We start from the raw sequence: 20,242 nt of genomic DNA on the forward strand, positions 1-20,242 counted from the left end.
ATCAGATGGGCTCCAGTCTCTCCAGGAGCAGCTTCCACCATGAGATGTGCCCCCGTAATAAATGCTATTATTTTCATTCAATTGTAAGTGTGAGTCAATATGAGGCTCAAACAGAACTGTGACCATGAAAAGGAATAAACAGGTATGTTTTTTTTGTCAGTTTTTTTATTTTTTACAAAACAAAAAGTTTTTTTACTATCAGTTGAGTTTCATATGCTCTTCTACTACGGAAAATTATTAGGGCCATGCAGGAGAAAAAATATTTGAGAGGGGAAGATTTTTTTTATTGTGCACTTCGAGAAAAAAGTCGAAATGTCGAGATTAATGTTGAAGCACAATTTCAAGAATGAAGTCGAAATTTCGTGAGTAAATTCGAAATTTCGCCTTTTTTCTCAACATTTCAACTTTATTCACAACATTTCGACTTTCGTCTCGACATTTCAAATTTTTTCCCGACATATGGACTTTTTTCTCGAAATTGTACTTTAAAATTAATCTTGACTTTGACTTTTTTCTCCACATTTCGACTTTTTTCTCGAAGGGCGTAATGAAAAAAAAAAAATTCCTAAATTTTACTTCAACATCAATCTCCACATTTCGACTTTTTTCTCCACATTTTGACTTTTTTTCAAAGCGCATAATGAAAATAAAAAATTCTCCTGTCTGGCCCACATTGTTTTTGCTGTTATCAGTTTTCTACTTTGCTTTTATTTGTTTTATTTTCACAAAGGTGTATAATTATGTTCTTTGTTACGGAAGAGTATTAGGGCCAGGCAGGAAAAAAAATATTTGAGAAGGGAAGATTTTTTTTTATTCTGCACTTCGAGGAAAAAGTCGAAATTTCGAGAATAAAGTTGAAATGTTGAGAAAAAAGTCAACCTTCTGAGACTATAACAAACTATGGAAGAGTATTAGGGCCAGGCAGGAGAAAAATAAAAACAATATTTTAAAGGAGGAAGATTTTTTTTTCATTATGCACTTCGAGAAAAAAGTCGAAATTTTGAGAAAAAAGTAGAATTTTTTTGAATAAAGTTGAAATGTTGAGAAAAAAGTCGAAATTTCGAGATTAATGTTGAAGTACAATTTCGAGAAAAAAGTCGAAATGTTGAAAAAAAGTCAAAATTTTGTGAATAAAGTTGAAATGTTGAGAAAAAAGACAAAATTTCGACTTTATTCACGAAATTTCCACTTTTTTCTCGACATTTCGACTTTTTTCTCGACATTTTGGCTTTTTTCTCGAAGTGCACAATAAAAAAAAAATCTTCCCTCTCAAAATATTTTTTCTCCTGCATGGCCCTAATACTGTTCAGTACTTTCTAAACACTTTTCCCCCCCAGGTTTTCTTGATGTATTATTTCTAAAAGCCTTTATTTTGAAGGGGAGCCCGGCGCTGCCGTAGTGCCTTCGGGCAGCTTCACCGGGACGGAGGCGCTGGCAGACGGAACAACAAGCGAGGGCAGGTCGGGCTGTGCATGCCCGGTCCGTGTTGGGAGGAAAAAAATAACAACACCAAAGAAAAACACCCACCAACCAAGGACATGTGGATGTAAAAACATTTATAACATTTCAGGCGGATTTCTTCCTAAAACCTGGATCTGGTAATTTGTCTTCAGGAGTGAAACACTAAGGTAAGCCTTTAAAACCACAAACCTGCAAGTTTCACTTCATGCTTTTGTCTCACCTGTAGCCCAGAATGATTTGCATGATTTTAAACTAATAAAAGTTGCAGGGAGCCGCGGGCACGCGCACGGGTCACTTTCTCGCGGGGACGCGCCGCTCTTTGTCCACCAGGATGAGCCTCATCCGCGTAAAGGCTGATTCATGGTCCCGCGTTACACCGACGCAGAGCCTACGGGCGTTCGGTGCGCGTCGCCGCGTACCTTACGCCGTAACTCTACGGCGTAGGCTCTGCGTCGATTCAACGCGGAACCAATAATTCAGGCTTAAAACCTCCAAAACCCGGCCTGTTTTGGATGTTTTAACCCCCTCATCACCTCCAGATCTGCCTCTTACTACCCACTGGAACTACAAATATAAATATTTAGTCATAATTGATCAGTTTTGGCCATGAAATCGAGGGGGAGGCACTTATTTAAGGCCAGGGAGGCTGTTTTACGCGCAGTTTGAGTCATAAACTACATTTTAATTGATTTAATGTGTATTTGCTGTAAAGAAAAAGGGTGATTTTGGGTGTTAATGTGCTGGTAAGGTGCAACAATGAGCCAGTGGGGCTGGAGCTGCGGCCACATGCCTGTCAGTGCTCCTGGTGGCCGGTAGGGGAACTGCACCACGCTGCATCCCCATCACTCACACACAAGCAGCTTTGTGTGTTTGTCCCCCCCTTTTCCTGTTTTCCTGTTGCAGATGTCTCCATCTCCATCTCACCCACGGCCGGTTGCACTATCGTAAACTTGTAAACTAGTTCAGCTCCAGACCAAAACAAACCCAGTAATGTCCTGAGTAGGAATCGGAGATATTTTACCGTTCATGATAAACCGCCAAAAAAATTCCCCACGGTAAGAATTTGTATCTCACGGTAAAAATGATAAATTCCCGTTGATGACGTTTTTGTGTAAAGCTGATTTATGGAAGGAAGGAAGGAAGGAAGGAAGGAAGGAAGGAAGGAAGATTGAGGAAGGAAGGAGGAAATGAGCCAGAAAGAAAGAAAGAAAGAAAAAAAGGCATTTGATGCCTTGATGCCTTGTGAAAGGTCTATGACCGAAACGTTGGCCCAATAAATACTGTAGTTTGGTGAGAAGAACGTGTGCGGGAGTTTTCTTTTTTAAAATTGGCTGCGGCTTTCCTCCTCCGACGCACCTTTCTGCAGAACCGGTGTGCAAAACGTTTCTATACTTAATTTAAAGTTGAAACCTGAATTTTAAAGATACAATTATCAACTTGAAATTACATTATTTACCATTATAGTAATCAGATTACACTTGTATATCAGCATCACTGAAATGGACCTGATGCTTAATCAATCACAACGATATGCAAATATTATTCATATATTTATTCAAACAAAGTGGTTTAAACACTAAACTGTAATTAACCCTGGTACTGTCTTTGAGTCAAAATGACCTCATTCTCCTTCCTTCTTCCCTTCCTCTTTCCTCCCTTCCTTCCTTACTCCTTTCCTTCTTTCTTTTCTCGTCTCGTACATTATTTCCTTCTTTTCTCCCTTCTTTCCTTCCTTATTTCCTTCCTTCGTTCCTTCCTTCCTTCCTTCCTTCCTTCCTTCCTTCCTTCCTTCCTTCCTTCCTTCCTTCCTTCTTCTTCTCTCCCCTCGTACATTCTTTCCTTGTTTTCTCCTTTCCTTCCTTCCTTCTTTCCTCCCTTCCTTTCTTTTTTCCCTTCTTTCTTTCTTTCCTTCCTTCCTTCCTTCCTTCCTTCCTTCCTTTTTTCTTTTCTCTCCTTCCTTCCTTCCTTCCTTCCTTCCTTCCTTCCTTCCTTCCTTCCTTCCTTCCTTCCTTCCTTCCTTCCTTCTTCCCTTCCTCCTTCCTTGACCCGAAAACAGCACTTAAGAGTTAAATACAGACATGCAGATTCACCAAAACATTAAATCAGATGCAAAATACGAATAGTTTACAAAACTGTACATTAACCAGAGGAAGAACTGATCAGCAGATTCTGTCACCATGGTAACGGACTCTCAGTTATCCGAGATAAGACCAAGACCATAAAGAAATGTTCTTGAGACTCTGGCACACCCTTTTCCTGGGGACACGCCCTCCTGTTACTGAGGACAAGGTTCAGCGCGGAGCCGGAGCTCGTCGTGGAACGTTTGGCTCGTTTGGCTCGTGGTGCAGAAACAGCTGGAGGTGAGGAAGGCGTGAGCCGGGAGGGTTGACATTCCTGCCAGCGTTTGTGAAGGCGTGCAGGCGTGCAGGCGGCTGGCCGGCGGTTCGGGTGTCGGTCGGACGCTCGGCCGGACCGGAGGAGGAGGATACCGGAGGCCCGGAGCGATAAAAGACGCTGGTGTGACCTCGTTTCTTAAAGCTGGTAATGATTGACGACGCAGCAAAGCTTCAAAGGAGCGGCAGAGTTTCACCTGAGAGTTTCACCTGAGAGTTTCACGTTAAGGGTTTGTAACAGCCAGGTATTGATTATATCAGACTTCAGCACCTGAAGGATAAAGACCTCTAACCGTTAAATCTAAACCACATGAAGGTCCGTTTGTCCTGAAGACGAAGCAGCAACATCGACTTCATCCTGCTGATAAAACTAGTTTAAATTTATTTAAATTTTATTTATTCAAACAGGTTAACCCTTGTGCTGTCTTCAGGTCAAGGAAGGAGGGAGGGAGGGAGGGAAGGAAGGAAGGAAGGAAGGAAGGAAGGAAGGAAGGAAGGAAGGAAGGAAGGAAGGAAGGAAGGAAGGAAGGAAGGAAGGAAGGAAGGAAGGAAGGAAGGAAGGAAGGAAGGAAGGAAGGAAGGAAGGAAGGAAGGAAGGAAGGAACGGAGAAAGGAACGGAGAAAGGAAGGAAGGAAGGAAGGAAGGAAGGAAGGAACGGAGAAAGGAAGGAAGGAAGGAAGGGAGAAAGGAAGGAAGGAAGGAACGGAGAAAGGAAGGAAGGAAGGAAGGAACAAAGGAAGGAAGGAAGGAAGGAAGGAACAAAGGAAGGAAGGAAGGAACGAAGGAATGAAGGAAGGAAGGAAGGGAAAAAAGAATGAAGAAGGAAGGAAAGAAGGAAGGAAGGAAGGAAGGAAGGAAGGAAGGAACGGAGAAAAGAAGAAAGGAAGGAAGGAAGGAAGGAAGGGAAAAAAGAAGGAAGGAAAGAAGGAAGGAAGGAAGGAAGGAAGGAAGGAAGGAAGGGAAAAAAGAATGAAGGAAGGAAGGAACGAAGGAAGGAAGGAAGGAACGGAGAAAAGAAGGAAGGAAGGAAGGAAGGGAAAAAAGAATGAAGGAAGGAAAGGAGAAAACAAGGAAAGAATGTACGAGGGGAGAAAAGAGGAAGGGAGAAGGAAGGAGAATTAGGTCATTTTGACCCAAAGACAGTACAAGGGTTAAAACAAAAAATAATCAGAATACATAAAATGTATATACCATAAAAAAACATAAGCAAAACTAAGCAAATTAAAGAGACAAATCTATATGTAGATGTATGAAGTGTCAAAAAACCTTTCTAGTCCTACCCCTTCTAATGTTTTGTTTTTACAATTTCTGCCTTTCCCACAACTCCAAAAGAAAAGCAGAAAGAGAAAGAAAAAGTGGTTCAGCTGAGCAAGGCACTTTGGTTTTTATAAATATATCTAGTTGTATAAATGTAGTTTGATACTCGCAGATCTAAACTACATGCATGTTTTTCCATCAGGAAGCAGGGACCTCTGATTCCGTCGGTTTTTGGGGGGTTTGGTGTTGAGGGATCAGAAACCTGGAAGTTCCTCTCCTCCAGGAAATGTGAAAGTTCCCTGCGAGGCGCGTGGCGGAGCAGATGGACCGCCGGTCGTCGAGGAGACGGAGGCCGCTCCGTTGTCATGGCGATCGTCTGTAATCTGGGGGAACGGGCCGTCGTTAAATTGACGGTTTATTCTCCTCTGACGACGCGCCGTGATCTGTGACCCCTGTGATCTCCCGGGGGATTTGTGTGTGTGTGTGTGTGTGTGTGTGTGTGTGTGTGTGTGTGTGTGTGTGTGTGTGTGTGTGTGTGTGTGTGTGTGTGTGTGTGTGTGTGTGTGTGTGTGTGTGTGTGTGTGTGTGTGTGTGTGTGTGTGTGTGTGTGTGTGTGTGTGTGTGTGTGTGTGTGTTTTTTTCTCCCTTCCTTCCTTCTTTTTTCCCTTCCTTATTTCCTTATTTCCTTCCTTCCTTCCTTCCTTCCTTCCTTCTTTCCTTCCTTCCTTTTTTCCTCCTTTCTTTCCTTCCTTCCTTCTTTTCTCCCCTCGTACATTCTTTCCTTGTTTTCTCCTTTCCTTCCTTCATTCTTTTTTCCCTTCCTTCCTTATTTCCTTATTTCCTTCCTTCCTTTCGTCCTTCCTTCCTTCCTTCCTTCCTTCCTTCCTTCCTTCCTTCCTTCCTTCCTTCTTTCCTTCTTTCCTTCCTTCCTTCTTTTCTCCCCTCGTACATTCTTTCCTTGTTTTCTCCTTTCATTCCTTCATTCTTTTTTCCCTTCCTTCCTTATTTCCTTCCTTCCTTTCGTCCTTCCTTCCTTCCTTCCTTCCTTCCTTCCTTCCTTCTTTTCTCCCTTCTTTTCTTCCTTCCTTCCTTCCTTACTTCCTTCCTTCCTTCTTTCCTCCCTTCTTTCCTTCCTTCCTTCTTTTCTCCCTTCCTTCCTTCCTTCCTTCTTTCCTCCTTTCTTTCCTTCCTTCGTTCTTTTCTTTCTTCCTTCCTTCCTTCCTTCCATCCTTCCTTCCCTCCTTCCTTCCTTCTTTTCTCCCTTCCTTCCTTCCTTTTTTCCTCCTTTCTTTCCTTCCTTCCTTCTTTTCTCCCTTCTGTCCTTCCTTCCTTCCTTTCATCCTTCCTTCCTTCCTTCCTTCCTTCTTTCTTTCATCCATTCTTTCTTCCCTTCCTTCCTTATTTCCTCCCTTTCCTTCTTTTTTTCCTTCCTTCCTTCCTTCCTTCCTTCCTTCCTTCCTTCCTTCCTCCCTCCCTCCCTCCCTTCTTTCTTTCTTTCCTTCCATCCTGTGCGTGTGTGTGTGTGTGTGTGTGTGTGTGTGTGTGTGTGTGTGTGTGTGTGTGTGGCCATGTTGCTAAAATACGATCTGTATTCATTTATTTGGACTGTTTCTTTTTTAAATTTGGATCAAAATTCTTGATTGTTGTGATTGTTTCCTTCAAAAATCACCTCTGTATTGTTGTCGGGGACAAAAGTGGTGATTATAAACATTTAGGCCCTGTCCCAATCCCCCCCTACCCCTACTTTTATCCCTACCCCTAAATTTTGCGCGTTCCCGTGAGGGTAGTGGTGTCCCAATTCCTCTTTTCATCTAGTGGGAGTGGAGAAAACAAGTGTAGTGGCTGAATCTGTCCCTACGGATCGAGGGATTTCAGATCCTAGGGCCAGAAAAATTTCCCAGAATGCTTTTCGTCATCATTTGCGGACTGAATAAAAAAAAAAACATGGTGGACATTTCTTATTTTTTAGTGAATAAAATCAATATTTTGAGTTAGTTTCTGCATAAAAATGTGTTTTGATTACATTTCTAGCGAGAAATATATATTTTACTTTCATAATATTCACTCAGTGAATGTACATAATCACTCGTTTACCCGTTGTTGTGAAGTCTTTTTCAAACCTCGCCAGAATAAAGGCTGATTTATGGTTCCGCGTTACACCAACGCATAACCTACGGCATAGGTTACGCGGCGACGCGCGCCGTACGCCGTAGGCTCTGCGTCGATTTAACGTGGAACCATAAATCAGCTCCGGAGCCGGCAGGCAGAAATCCCGAAATTTTCGGAGCAAATTTCTTAACAGGCGTAGCTACAACTGTTAGATTTCATCTATTAAACCAACATTTATCTTCCTAAATGATTTATTTCAGCCAGCGGTAATTCTCCACAGAGCTGCAGGTTTCTCCCCGGGACGACGGCGCAGGTTGACCTGGCGATCACGTCTGTACGTTAGCTGCTGCTGCTCCGAGCCGGCGGCTCTTATCATTTTGTTAGTGATGCCACTACTGTGGCCACCAAATAATGTGGTTTTCCTGTCCTCCACCTCATCCACAACATCTCCATCTCAGTCTCTGCGAAATTTCGCTTTCTGGTCTTCCCTGCCATGATTTTTGAGTGTAAAATACCGTTGATGGCAGGCTCATTCATATGCAAATACAGTCATCATGTAGTTTGCATTGCCCATTCATGGTAGAAAGTGGGCGTGTAGAGGGCGGGATATGAGGCGAATTCACCTGCGCAACCTTCAAGCTGGACTGTGATTTTTAAAGAGAACATTGCGTGCACACGGTTTTATAAATCCGGATTTTTTTTTTGCGCACGCCATTTTTGGCTTTTGAGTTTACGTGCAGTTTTAGTATGAATCCTACGCACTCTTTTATAAATGAGGCCCCAGGTCCGTAGTGTTTCTGGTTCTGATTCGCCTTAGAACTGGTACGAAGTGTTTTAGCTCGTTTTTCTTCACAAAACAAGAGCATCAGCTCTGCAGCCTCTGCGGGGGGTCTGATCCTCCTCTCCTCCTCCTCCTTCTCATCTCTCCACCTCTCCTCCTATTCTCTCCTCCTCCTCGTCTTCTCTCCATCTCTCCATCTCTCCTCTCCTCCTCAGAGACTTCACTTCAGATCAAAGAGAGCAACACTTTGGTTCCCAGCTGGATTATTGAAAAACCTCACCAAAGTGTTGGAAAAGCGACAGTTGACAGTTTTTTTTATCGTTCCAGTGTTTTTTTCTTTGATATTTAGGGTTTTGCTTCTCAAATCTCGTGGTGATTGAAACACAACGAGCGGTTCTTTGTTTTTGTCTTTTTTAAAAACAACAAACAAGTTGTTCTGAGGCGCCGGCTGAACCGGCGTCGGGGCCGACGGCGGCGCTGGCACCGGCGTGAATGGCAGCCGCTCCGGGAGCCGTCCAGAAACAAACGTCTGCTCTGCTGAAGAAAAGGAAGTTAAGAGAGGGAGAGACGGCAGACATGAGACTGGCACAGAGAAGCTGGTAAATCCTAGATCCTGGAGGATCCTAGAGGGATCATGGATAGGGATGGGAATTGATACGATTTTTACGATTCCAATTCCATTTTCGATTTTACTTAACGATTCGGTTCTTTATCGATTCCCTTATCGGTTCTCATTTGGGGAAGAAAAGGACAACAATGAGGCAAATGGTGCTGATATGATAGGCAGTGTTCGTTAGTTAAATAGTTACCAGCAGTATTATTATCCAAGGACTAGCTAACGTTGCTGCTGCTGCTGGGTTGAGAATTACTGACATTAGTCCGGAGCGGATCGAAAACACGACATTGATTGATTGTTATTGCTGCTTGTGCACTAATGTTTTTGCATGTTGGTAGTATTTCCTCCCTTTGATGAAATCTTCACTTGGCAAGTGTTGCAAGTTGTCTTGTTGTCTCTTTTTTACTGAAATGTTACCGGACTGTCGAGCGTTTGATCATTTGGGCGCCGTGTGTACTATTGACTGCTGGTTTATGCAACGTACGTGATGACGTTGTTCGTTCCCACTGGAATCGATAAGGGAATCTTTTGAAAAATTTCCTGAATGATTCCAAGGATTTGAAATACTGGGAACCGATTCTCGAACAAGAACCGATTCTCGATTCCCATCCCTAATCATGGAGGATCCTGGAGGATCATAGAGGGATTCTGGATGGATCATGGAGATTCCTGGCGGGATCTTAGAGGATCATAGAGGATCCTGGAGGATCCAGAGTCATAATGTAGATCACCAAACCCCGGATCGGGGGGGGGGGGGCAAAGGCCAAAGGCCGACACCAGTAATCCAGCACAAAGCAGGAGTAAAAAATGACCAATTTATGTTGAAATCAGCGCCGTCTGAACGGCGTTTCACCTTCGACGTGTTTGATCAGAGCTAAGAGAAGAGAGGCCTGTGATGCTATTCACACTCACACCGAGTGTAAAACGAGATAAGATGGTACATTTTCAGAATAAAATGCCGCCAGCATCACATGACCCTGTGGAGGCTGCAGGTGAGCGACGGCGCTAACTCTCCCCGAGGGGCCGAGGCAGAACGATGTGTGAAGTTCAGACTTGAAAATCCATCATTTTGCAATAATTTACACCTTTTTAGATTCTCACCTACAGTTTATTGGCAGTTCATGGTTTGATGTCTTTTATTCCCCTTAATTATCCCGTTTTCACCGTTTTCTCTTCCTGCCACCGAGCCTGAGTTCTTCATTCAGGCCCAACGACGGATCTCAGTCTGTCGGCTTCAGTGTCCTCGTGTCGCCACCGGGCATGGAGCCTAATCCTGCTCTGGGGCTGGGGGGGCCGGGGGGGCCGGGGGGGCTGGGAGAGTGTGAGAGTCCAGCAGGACGACCAGTGGCCTGGACACAGTAAAGCTGGTGATATCTCAGTCTAACACCGTGTTGTCCACAGAGAAACAGCAGAAAATGATGATGATGATGATGATGATGATGATGATGATGGGTTGTGAGGGGTGTCATCCGCTGCAATTCAGAATTGAGAGAAACACAGGAAAACACACAACGGGCGCACAAGCCTTTGGAATCTGCAAGAAAGAAAGAAAACAAAAGGGAACAGGCAGAGACACAAATAGCAACCAGTTCAGGGGCCTCATTTATAAAGCTCGCTTGCGCACAAAACAGGGCTTGAAAGATGCGCACGCCATCTTCTACGCAAAGGTTGGGATTAAAAGAAAAAAAACTAACCAAAAAATGTGTGTATCTTTAAGCTAGGGCAGGGCGATATGGCCTTTTATTAATATCTTGATATTTTTAGGCCATGTCACGATACACGATATATATCTCCATATTTTGCCTTAGTCTTGAATTAACACTTTGATGCATACAATCACACCAGTATGATGATTCTATATGTCTACATTAAAACATTCTTGTTCATACTGCATTAATATATGCTCATTTTAAACTTTCAAATAAGTCAAATTTACCAAAACTGTATTTATTAAACAGTTACTAAGCAGTGAGTGGCACAAACATAAAAAGTGTCATTTCAAAACAGAAAGTGCACGTTGCATCTCTGACTCCCCGTATGAAGAACATCTGCTAAGAACATGTTCTGGTCCTGGTTTTACCAGGAGGACCAGGTTTCACCTGGTTTTACCAGGTTTTACCAGCATGAGCTGCTCTGAGCAGGAGGGGCCTTTAGAGCACCGTAATATTAAGACTAATTGTAGGTGTAGGGACTGCAATGTTTCATCCTCTCCTCCTTTACTTTGCATCACTTTCACTTACTTTTAGAAATATGACGTCATACAGTCTTGTTTGACTTTGTTTCGATGACAATGATTGATTTCATGTGGCCACATTTAAGCAACACTAGGTGATGTTTCTCAGCTTTGGAAGAGAAAAGCCTGAATTTTGGTTCCGCGTTAAATCGACGCAGAACCTACGGCGTAGGGTATGCGGCGACGCGCACTTACGCCGTAGCCTCTGCGTTGGTGTAACGTGGAACCATAAATCAGTCTAAAGGCTCGGCTGCGCGTGTCGCGGTGAGCGGCTCCTCATCTCTCCGGAGAGCCGGCGCATCGTGCGAGGAGAAAACATCCCTCCCGTCTTTACTAAACCAGTTTGCTTTGAAAAGAGTCCGTTGCGCGTAGCAACCGCGCAGATGAGCTCACGGCGCAGACAGGCCGAGTTAAGTTAAAGTTAAAGCGGGGTGGAAGTGAGCGGCGGTCCCGGACAGCAGCGCCGACACCAGCAGCTGGTCGGGGGCCAATGATGATGCACACACGACAGCACGTGACTGACGTGTGTAACAGGGTGCGCTTGTTTTATTTCTCAGAGATGGAGAGACAAGACGAGAGAGTGAGAAAAGCCTGTAATTTAATGCCCGCGGCTAAAAGCAAATGTATATTCGAATATTCACGATAGAGTCATTTTTAGGGTTGCAAAATTCCGGGAATTTTCAAAGTTGGAAACTTTCCATGGGAATTAACGGGAATATATGGGATTTAACGGGAATATATGGGAATTAACGGGAATTAACGGGAATAAATAAGAAATTTACAGAATTGAAGGTTGGCCCTTAACAGGGAACTTAAATATAGTTGGGGGAAATATATTGTAGCATAGTCTTGGCTAAAACAACCAGATTTAATGCAAGTACACTCCTCAATCACATGCACACAGCACATTGCTTACTGTAGGGCTATTGAGGCCACGCCCCCTACAGGCACTGTGCATGCCTCCATCACATGCACAGGTGGTTTCTTGAAGCCTGAAGGCCACACATTTGAGCTCAAAGCACAAGACTATTGAAGCCACACATTTGAGCCCACAGACTATATAAAATCAAGTAAGTTTTGATAATATTATGGGGTAAATATATTTGATCTATAATGGTATTAATGTTTAACTTGCAAATATTAAATAAAAATGTATTAACACAGTAGTAGCTAGCTAGCTGGTAAGTTAGGTGCTAAATGAAAGCTATTTTTCATTTCATTGACCATTTAAGAGGCTAGCTTATTATGGTGGTAGCTACCTCAAATTTGATGCTGTTTTTTCTGACTCCAGCAAGACGGTTTTCTGTAACCATTCAAGAATTTATACATCAATTGTCATCAATTGGATATCTGCTTATGACAAAATAAATATTTACATTTATGTTTGGATATGATACAGTTTGTTTAAATTACCCCCAATTTCCAGTTAATTCCCATAAATTCCCAATAATTCCCATAAATTCCCATAATTCCCATGGAAAGTTTCCAATTTGGAATATTGCCAAAATTCCCCAGCTTAACTTCCCATGGAAAGTTTCCGGAAAGTTTCCGGAAATTTACCGGAAATTTTCCACCCCTTTGCAACCCTAGTCATTTTGTACATCGCACAGAGTAGAAGCCGAGATACATCGCCTAAACTCAATATATCGCCCAGCCCTACTTTAAGCCAACCCTGACCCTCCCGTAGAAACAGGCGTAAGATCTAGGGAACTGGCGACGCAGGCGGTGAGGTGATGAAATGAAGCCAGATTCACGTCATACTTTTAATGTCATCACATATCAGACTTATAGATCCATGTACACCCAGTTCTGCCGAGGTGTCCTACCTCAGCAGAAAATATTACCGTACCATCCCCGTTTCTTTTATCTCAGTTTCTTTTTTTTCAAAGGCTTTTTCATGCAAATAGACGATTTAACAGCAGGAAGTCAGAAAGTGCTTCACATAGATCTATGTGCACGACGCTTCGGCGGAAGAAAAAAAACGTCAAATCACGCTTCCACATAGATATTGGCAGGTAGGAGGATTTGACAGATGAAAATAGAAGCGTGATCTGACGGGGTATTTTCATCTGTCAAATCATCCTACCGGCACGGCGTGTCCGCGGTGCAGGACACGCCGTGCCAGTGTCGTACCAAAAAGTGATTGCCTGCCAGAATCTGATTTCTCCCCTGAAAATGGGTCTTTTCACCTGCCAAAAATTGATTGAAGGCCAAATACAGTTAATGAAAGGTTGTTTCTACCTAAATATGATTTGATCTCATTCTTGAGCTTCATAATCTGAAAATCTGACGTTTCAGCGCTATCGCTCAACGGGCTGCTGTGCGCGCTCCCGCGGCCAGAAATCACTCACTTTATTTATGTTAGTGATGCCATTACTGTGACCACCAAATAATGTGGTTTTCCTGTCCTCCACCTCATCCACAACATCTCCATCTCAGTCTCCGTGAAATTTAGTGGCACGGTTGCTCGACACGTCTCATTCATCCTGCCGCGCAGCAGAAACAGACTGCAGGAAGCCGCTGCGCATGCTCAGCAGGCTCATTCATATGCAAATACAGTCATGAACTACTTTGCATTGCCCATTTATGGTAGAAAGTGGGCGTGTAAAGGGCGGGATATGAGGCGAATTCACCTGCGCAACCTTCCAGCTGGACTGTGATTTATAAAGAGAACATTGCGTGCAGATGTGCGTGCACGCGGTTTTATAAATCCGGATTTTTTTGTGCGCCCGCCATTTTCGGCTTTTGGGTTTACGTGCACTTTTAGTATGAATCCTACACACTCTTTTATAAATGAAGCCCCAGGTCTCTGAAACTGAAACTGAAAACTGCAGATGAAGAAACTTAAAACTTGGAAAAAGTGTTGCAAGAGCAGAAGATTTGGAAGCTTTTTCTTTCTTTTTTTGGAGAAAGTTGTGACATTTGAGCTTTTATTTTGAAAGGTTTCTTAGTTTAATTCTGGAACGATGCAGAATCTAGGATTGGAAATCACTTTGCAGACTTTAACTTCACCTCCTCCTCACGTGAGATAGTTGTGACCTCTGGAGCTGCTGGTTTGATGATAATCCCCCCCATCAATAGCAGAATGTCGGCGGTGGGTCATAAAAAAGTCGTCTTCCAGAAGCGATGTTTGGACCGTAGTAGGAGTTTGTGGATGCTGGACTCCCAGAGTTCCTGCGAGTGGTGAAAAGAGTGGAGCTGTTTGTTTGTTTGGTTGTGTTGGTCTGTTCGAGGGCCTCACGCTCTAATTGATTTAATTAAGTCCTCCCCCCGTCTCCCCTCGGCTGATGTTCAGACCGCCGCGCAGCGAGGACGACTCTTATCTCTGCTCCGCAGATCGACCCGCGCTGCCCTCCGAGCATCGCTGCCCGCGCAGCGTCCGGCCCTGCGAGGTTCGTCCTCGTTAACGAGCGCCTGCCGTGGAGGAAGTTCTGGTGAATGTTACGGTTCTGGTTCTGTGAAACACGGACGCAGTCGCGTTCGCTGAGGTCGGATTCTGCTTCTGTGTTTAACCCTTGTGCTGTCTTTGGGTCAAGGGAGGGTAAGGGAGAAGAGAAGGAATGAAGGAAAGAAGGAAGTGAGGAAGAAAGGAGAAAAGAAGGAAGGAAGTAGGAAAGGGAGTAAGGAAGGGAGAAAAGATGGAAGGAAGGAAGGAAGGAAGAAAAGATGGAAGGAAGGAAGGAAGGAAGGAAGGAAGAAAAGATGGAAGGAAGGAAGGAAGGAAGGGAGAAAAGAAGGAAGGAAGGAAGGAAGGGAGGAAAGAAGGAAGGAAGGAAGGAAGGAAGGAAAGAAGGAAAGAAGGAAGGAAAGAAGGAACGAATGAAAGAAGGAAGGAAGGGAGGGAAGAAGGAAGGAAGGAAGGAAGGGAGGAAAGAAGGAAGGGAGGGAGGAAGGAAGGAAGGAAGGAAGGAAGGAAGGAAGGAAGGAAGGAAGGAAGGAAGGAAGGAAGGAAGGAAGGAAGGAAGGAAGGAAGGAAGGAAGGAAGGAAGGAAGTAGGAAAGGGAGTAAGGAAGGGAGAAAAGTTGGAAGGGAGGAAAAGGAAGGAAGGAACGAATGAAAGAAGGAAGGGAGGAAGGAAAGAAGGGAGGAAATAAGAAAGGAAGGAAGGAAGGAACGAAAGAAGGAAGGGAGGAAAGAAGGAAGGAAGGAATGAAGGGAGGAAAGAAGGAAAGAAGGAAAGAATGGAGGAAAGAAGGAAGGAAGGAATGAAGGGAGGAAAGAAGGAAGGGAGGAAAGAAGGAAGGAAGGAAAGAAGGGAGGAAAGAAGGAGAGAGCAGGAGAATTAGGTCATTTTGACCCAAAGACAGTAAAAGGGTTAAAAAACAAACTGAATACATTTGAATAAAAGCAGCAGAAAGAAGAAGCAGCAGAGATTTTCGCTTTCGGCTTTTTCTGAAAATATTGATTGTAGGTGAAATCTAATCCTCCTCAACGCCCCCTCCTCCCAACCGCTCCCACCCTGTTTTACATATTAGATGTAAACCATGATTGTGGTAGTTGCACCACGAGCACCTACTCTTCTAAGTGATTTACCGGCAGATAAATGAGAGATCTGCCTCATTAGACGAGGCTCCGGGGTGAGTGACGGTACGTTTGCATGTGCCGGGACACGCATCACGGGAGGCATGATGCCCATGGAATTCCACTCCCCTGAAAAGCCGCCAGCGGCTCCTGCGGCGCAGATCAGCGCTGTCAGAGTTACACAACGACGAAGACAAGCCCGGACAAAGACCGTCTTAACGCTCCGGCTTCACCGTTTCTCCAGCAGAAGCTGAACTTCTGACGACGTGATGAAAGGGCCTTTTGTTTTGTGTCGCTCGCTTGGAGATTCGCTCCACCTGAACCTGTTTTTCATAAGGTCACGTCTCGTAAAGCAGTATGAAGATACGTGCACTTACAGCCTATATACTGTAGATCAGGGGTCGGCAACCCGCGGCTCTTTAGCGCCGCCCTAGTGGCTCCTGGAGCTTTTTCAAAAATGTTTGACCTTTTTTTTCCTTTTTTTCTCTTTTTTTTCTTCTTTTCTCTTTTTTTCCTTCTCTTTTTTCCTTTTTTTCTTTTCTTTTTTTTCTCCTTTTTCTTATTTTTTCTTATTTTTTTCTCTTTTTTTATTCCCTTTTCCTTTCCTTTTTAATTTCGACATTTCTACTTTTTTCTCGACATTTCAACTTTTTTTCTCGAAGTGCATAATGAAAAAAGATCTTCCCCCAGTTATAACTAATATAGATACATACATGAAAATTCTTTTTTTCTCTCTTTTTTTCTCTTTTCCTTTTTTCCCTTTTTTCGTTTTTCTTTTTTTTCTTTTTTTGTTTTTCCTTTCCTTTTTAATCTCGACATTTCAACTTTTTTCTCGACATTTCGACTTTTTTCTTGAAATTTAGACTTTTTTCTTGACATTTCGACTTTTTTCTTGACATTTCGACTTTTTTCTCGACATTTCAACTTTTCTCAACATTTCGACTTTTTTCTCAACATTTCGCTATTCGCCAGGACCACAGATCAGCAAGAACATATTTTATTAAGCAATTAACATAAATAATAATTAACATAACTATCTTAATGCAAACTTTACATAAACAGTTACTTATTATGTGGCTATGAATGTGTTTAGAAGAAAAATTAACTTTAATGTGCAGTAAACTTGCTTGGTGGAGGATTTTTTTTGTAATGTAACACACACAGCTTACGTATTCTTTCCACCGTCACATTCTTTCTTTTCATCCTCTTGTTTTTTTTCTTTTCATATGCCCGGAGGGAAACGTTCCAATCATTTTTTCAGATTGTGAATCACTATTGCCGCAGGTCGATGCTGGCTAGTAATGGGGCCCCATCAGGGGGTTCCTGACTGTCATTGCAGCGTCTACGGGGGTTTCAAGTTGTGTCGCTGATATGGAGCGATGTTCGCCGTCCGTCGCCCCCCCCCCCATATTGGACCAAAAACATAAAAAACAAATATGTCTGGAGCTGCAAAAAAGGAAAAGTCTTGTATCAGCCTTAGAATGAAGACAACACATGCTGCATGTTTCTATATTAGTTAGAACTGGGGGAAGATTTTCTTTTCATTATGCACTTCGAGAAACAAGTCAAAATGTTGAGGAAAAAAAGTCTAAATGTTGAGAAAAAAGTCTAAATGTCGAGGAAATAGTCAAAATTTCATGAAAAAAGTCGAAATTTTGAGAAAAAAGTTGAAATGTCGAGAAAAAAGTTGAAATGTCGAGAAAAAAGTAGAAATTTCGAGAAAAAAAGTCAAAATGTCGAGAAAAAGGTTGAAATGTCGAGATTAAAAATGAAAGGAAAAAGGAAAAGAAAAAAAAAGAAGAAAAAATTTAGAGAAAAAAGTCAAAATGCCGAGAAAAAAGTCAAAATGTCGAGGAAATAGTCAAAATTCCATGAAAAAATTCGAAATCTCGAGAAAAAAGTCGTAATGTCGAAATTAAAAAGGAAAGGAAAAGGTAAGAAAAAAAGAGGGAAAAAAATACGAAAAAAAGGAAAAAAAAGAAAAGAAAAAAGGAAAAAAAAAGAAGAAAAAAATGTCAAACGTTTTTGAAAAAGCTCCAGGAGCCACTTGGGCGGCGCTAAAGAGTCGCATGTGGCTCTAGAGCCGTGGGTTGCCGACCCCTGAACTAGCCAGACAGCTTTGAAAGGGCGCCGTGAGGGGGTTTATGATGCGTTGTCGTTGCAGCGTCTAAACCAGTTCCATTATTTAGTTGTTGACGTCAGCCGTCCCCCGGGGCCCTATAATTTCCTGGGTTGCCTCTGGCCACAGCATCCTGCAGGACCCGTTTTCTGATAAAGACCTCATGGAGGACGGGTTTCTGCATCCCAGACCTCTAAAGAGGTTTCCTGGTGTATTGTTCCTGAGCTTCTGATCCATTCGTGGGCTCTTGCACGCGTCTGCAGGTGAAGGAACTGGACCAGAATACCAAACGTCCTCCTGGGAGACGGCGCTGGCTGCAGTTTGGGCTGCTGAGCATCTGTTCTTGCTCTCGCATCACCGGCATCATTTACACTCGCTCTGAAGCTCCTGATTACCTCCTTTTAATCCATCTTCGGCTGAACTACGGCGGTTAAAACTGGGACTTGACGGGTCGGGGTGTATTGTGACTCCTGGCCTTCAGGGTTCATGTGGGAGGGTTGATATCATCTAGAGCAGGGGTCGGCAACCCAAAATGTTGAAAGAGCCATATTGGACCAAAAACCCAAAAAACAAATATGTCTGGAGCCGCAAAAAATTAAAAGTCTTGTATAAGCCTTAGAATGAAGGCAACACATGCTGCATGAATATATAGATTTTTTTTTTCATTATGCACAATGGAGAAAAAAGTCGAAATGTCAATATTAATGTTGAAGTACAATCTCGAGAAAAAAGTCGAAATGTTGAGAAAAAAAGCCAAAATTTTGTGAAAAAGTTTAAATGTCGAAAAAAAAGTCGAAATGTCGAGATTAATGTTGAAGTACAATCTCGAGAAAAAAGTCGAAGTGTTGAGAAAAATAGTCAAAATTTCGTGAAAAAGTCGAAATGTTGAGAAAAAAGTCGAAATGACGAGATTAAAAAGGAAAGGAAAAAGGAAGAAAAAGGAAAAAAGAAAAAAAAGAAGAAAAAAATGAAAGAAAAGAAGAAAAAAAAAGGTCAAACATTTTTGAACAAGCTCCAGGAGCCACTAGGGCGGCGCTAAAGAGCTGCATGCGGCTCTAGAGCCGCGGGTTGCCGACCCCTGATCTAGACTAGCGGTCCCCAACCCCTGGGCGAAAAAATCATTTCCGTAGCCCCGACTGATGATGGATGACTCTCAAACTGATGGTTCACAATGTTTTTATTCCTTGGATGTACAATAAATATACTGCAAACACACCGTAAGAGCTATAAAGGAATAAAATAAAATAGAGTTAGTCTTTCTACATTCATATAAGTTTCATTTAACTTAAATACAGACTGACAGAGCTGCTCGCTCGGTAATAACAGCTACCGTTAACCACAATACATGAGTAACCATGGCAACCAAACTCAATATGTACATAAATACGGCATAAAATTTGCAAAGAAAACAAATCCTCATCAGCAGGTGATTTTTGTGTCAGTTAGGCTCCACTTTAGCTTTCCTGACACTAGTTTAGTCTTGCAGACACACTTTCTACTGCCGTTAAACTTTTACCCTTAAAGCCCGAAGCGCCGGATGTTTACAAGGTCTCGGCAAGACGCCTTCAAAATAAAAGCACTAAATATCGGTCTCCTTAATATAACAAATAAAATAAATACCTGGCTTTAAATAACGTTAATGAGAACACAAACATAAAAACACATTTATAGAAATACTCATATTAAAGGTAATTTACAATTTCCATTATTAAATTTTTTCGAAAATTATGTTTTATTATTATTATTATTATTATTATTATTATTATTATTATTATTATTATTCATTATTATTATTATTATTATTCATTATTATTATTATTACTATAGAGAAAATACCACAGTTTTTAATGCCGATCTTGTCATTTTATTTAGTTTTTATCAGCTACACCTTTAGATTGGGCCGTGAAAATATAGTCAGACATTAAACCGGTCCTGGTTCAGAAAAGGTTGGGGAATCACTGGTTTACATGACAAACACGTCGCTGGAGGAAACAGATCCTCAGCGTCTCCTGTGGCTCCGACATCAAAACCCGGTTATGCAACGGAGACGAGCAGCAAACCGGCGACGAGCGTCTGCTCAGAGTTCCCAGGATTCTCAGGGAAAGAGGATGAATGTGGATGTTTTTCCCTCCTGTGAAGCATCCCGGATTTATTTTCTTTGAAAATAAACACAAGGCAGGAAGAGGTTTTTCCCTAAAAATATCTAAAATTGTCACTTTTTGTGCGTTTTTTTTGTCTCCAATGACACCACTAATCCAGCAGTGCCCCTCATTAACCGGCTGTCAGAAAACGATGCTTCATGAGTCATAAATTAGCATTTTTAATTTCAGTTTGAATGAAAATACTCAGATTGGGGTGCGAGACGTGAACCCAGAACTCTGCAGCGTTTCGTTCAGAAGTCTCAGTCGTCGTGCATCTGCTAAAGGCTGGAAGGATAAACGAAAGCTTATAAATCAGTTTTATTACAAATCTGAGGAGGTGTGAGGAAAAGAGGAAGTTGATGTCTGACATGTGATATTGTGACCGCACAGGAAATGATTTGCGCTCATCAGTTTGTGTAATCTGAGTCCTGTGGTTTGTGGGGGGGAGACGGCGTAACCCACAGTTACCAAGAACTAGGGCTGTTCGATTAATCGATTTTAAATCGTAATCGCGATTATGTAATTAGAACGATGTTAAAACGTGAAACTCGTAAAATCAATTTTTCACTTTTTTTTTTTTTTTTTTTTTTTTTTTTTTTATACCTTGTCT

The 20,242-nt window shown here is 42.5% G+C and overlaps 1 protein-coding gene across 3 annotated transcripts in view; it reads left to right on the forward strand.

Annotated features, from left to right (window-relative positions):
- The first annotated feature begins 1,445 nt into the window (after positions 1-1,445).
- The window catches only part of LOC133446576 (cytoplasmic protein NCK2-like), a 47,497-nt gene continuing 28,700 nt past the window's right edge, over positions 1,446-20,242 (forward strand). Inside the window, exon 1 of one of the 3 annotated variants that reach the window (XM_061724631.1) lies at positions 1,446-1,628. The gene's annotated coding sequence lies outside the window, so the exon portion shown is untranslated. The other 2 variants (XM_061724635.1, XM_061724632.1) reach the window with 2 other exon arrangements.

This window comes from Cololabis saira, chromosome 6 (assembly GCF_033807715.1).
Source record: "Cololabis saira isolate AMF1-May2022 chromosome 6, fColSai1.1, whole genome shotgun sequence".
NCBI lineage: Eukaryota > Metazoa > Chordata > Actinopteri > Beloniformes > Belonidae > Cololabis > Cololabis saira.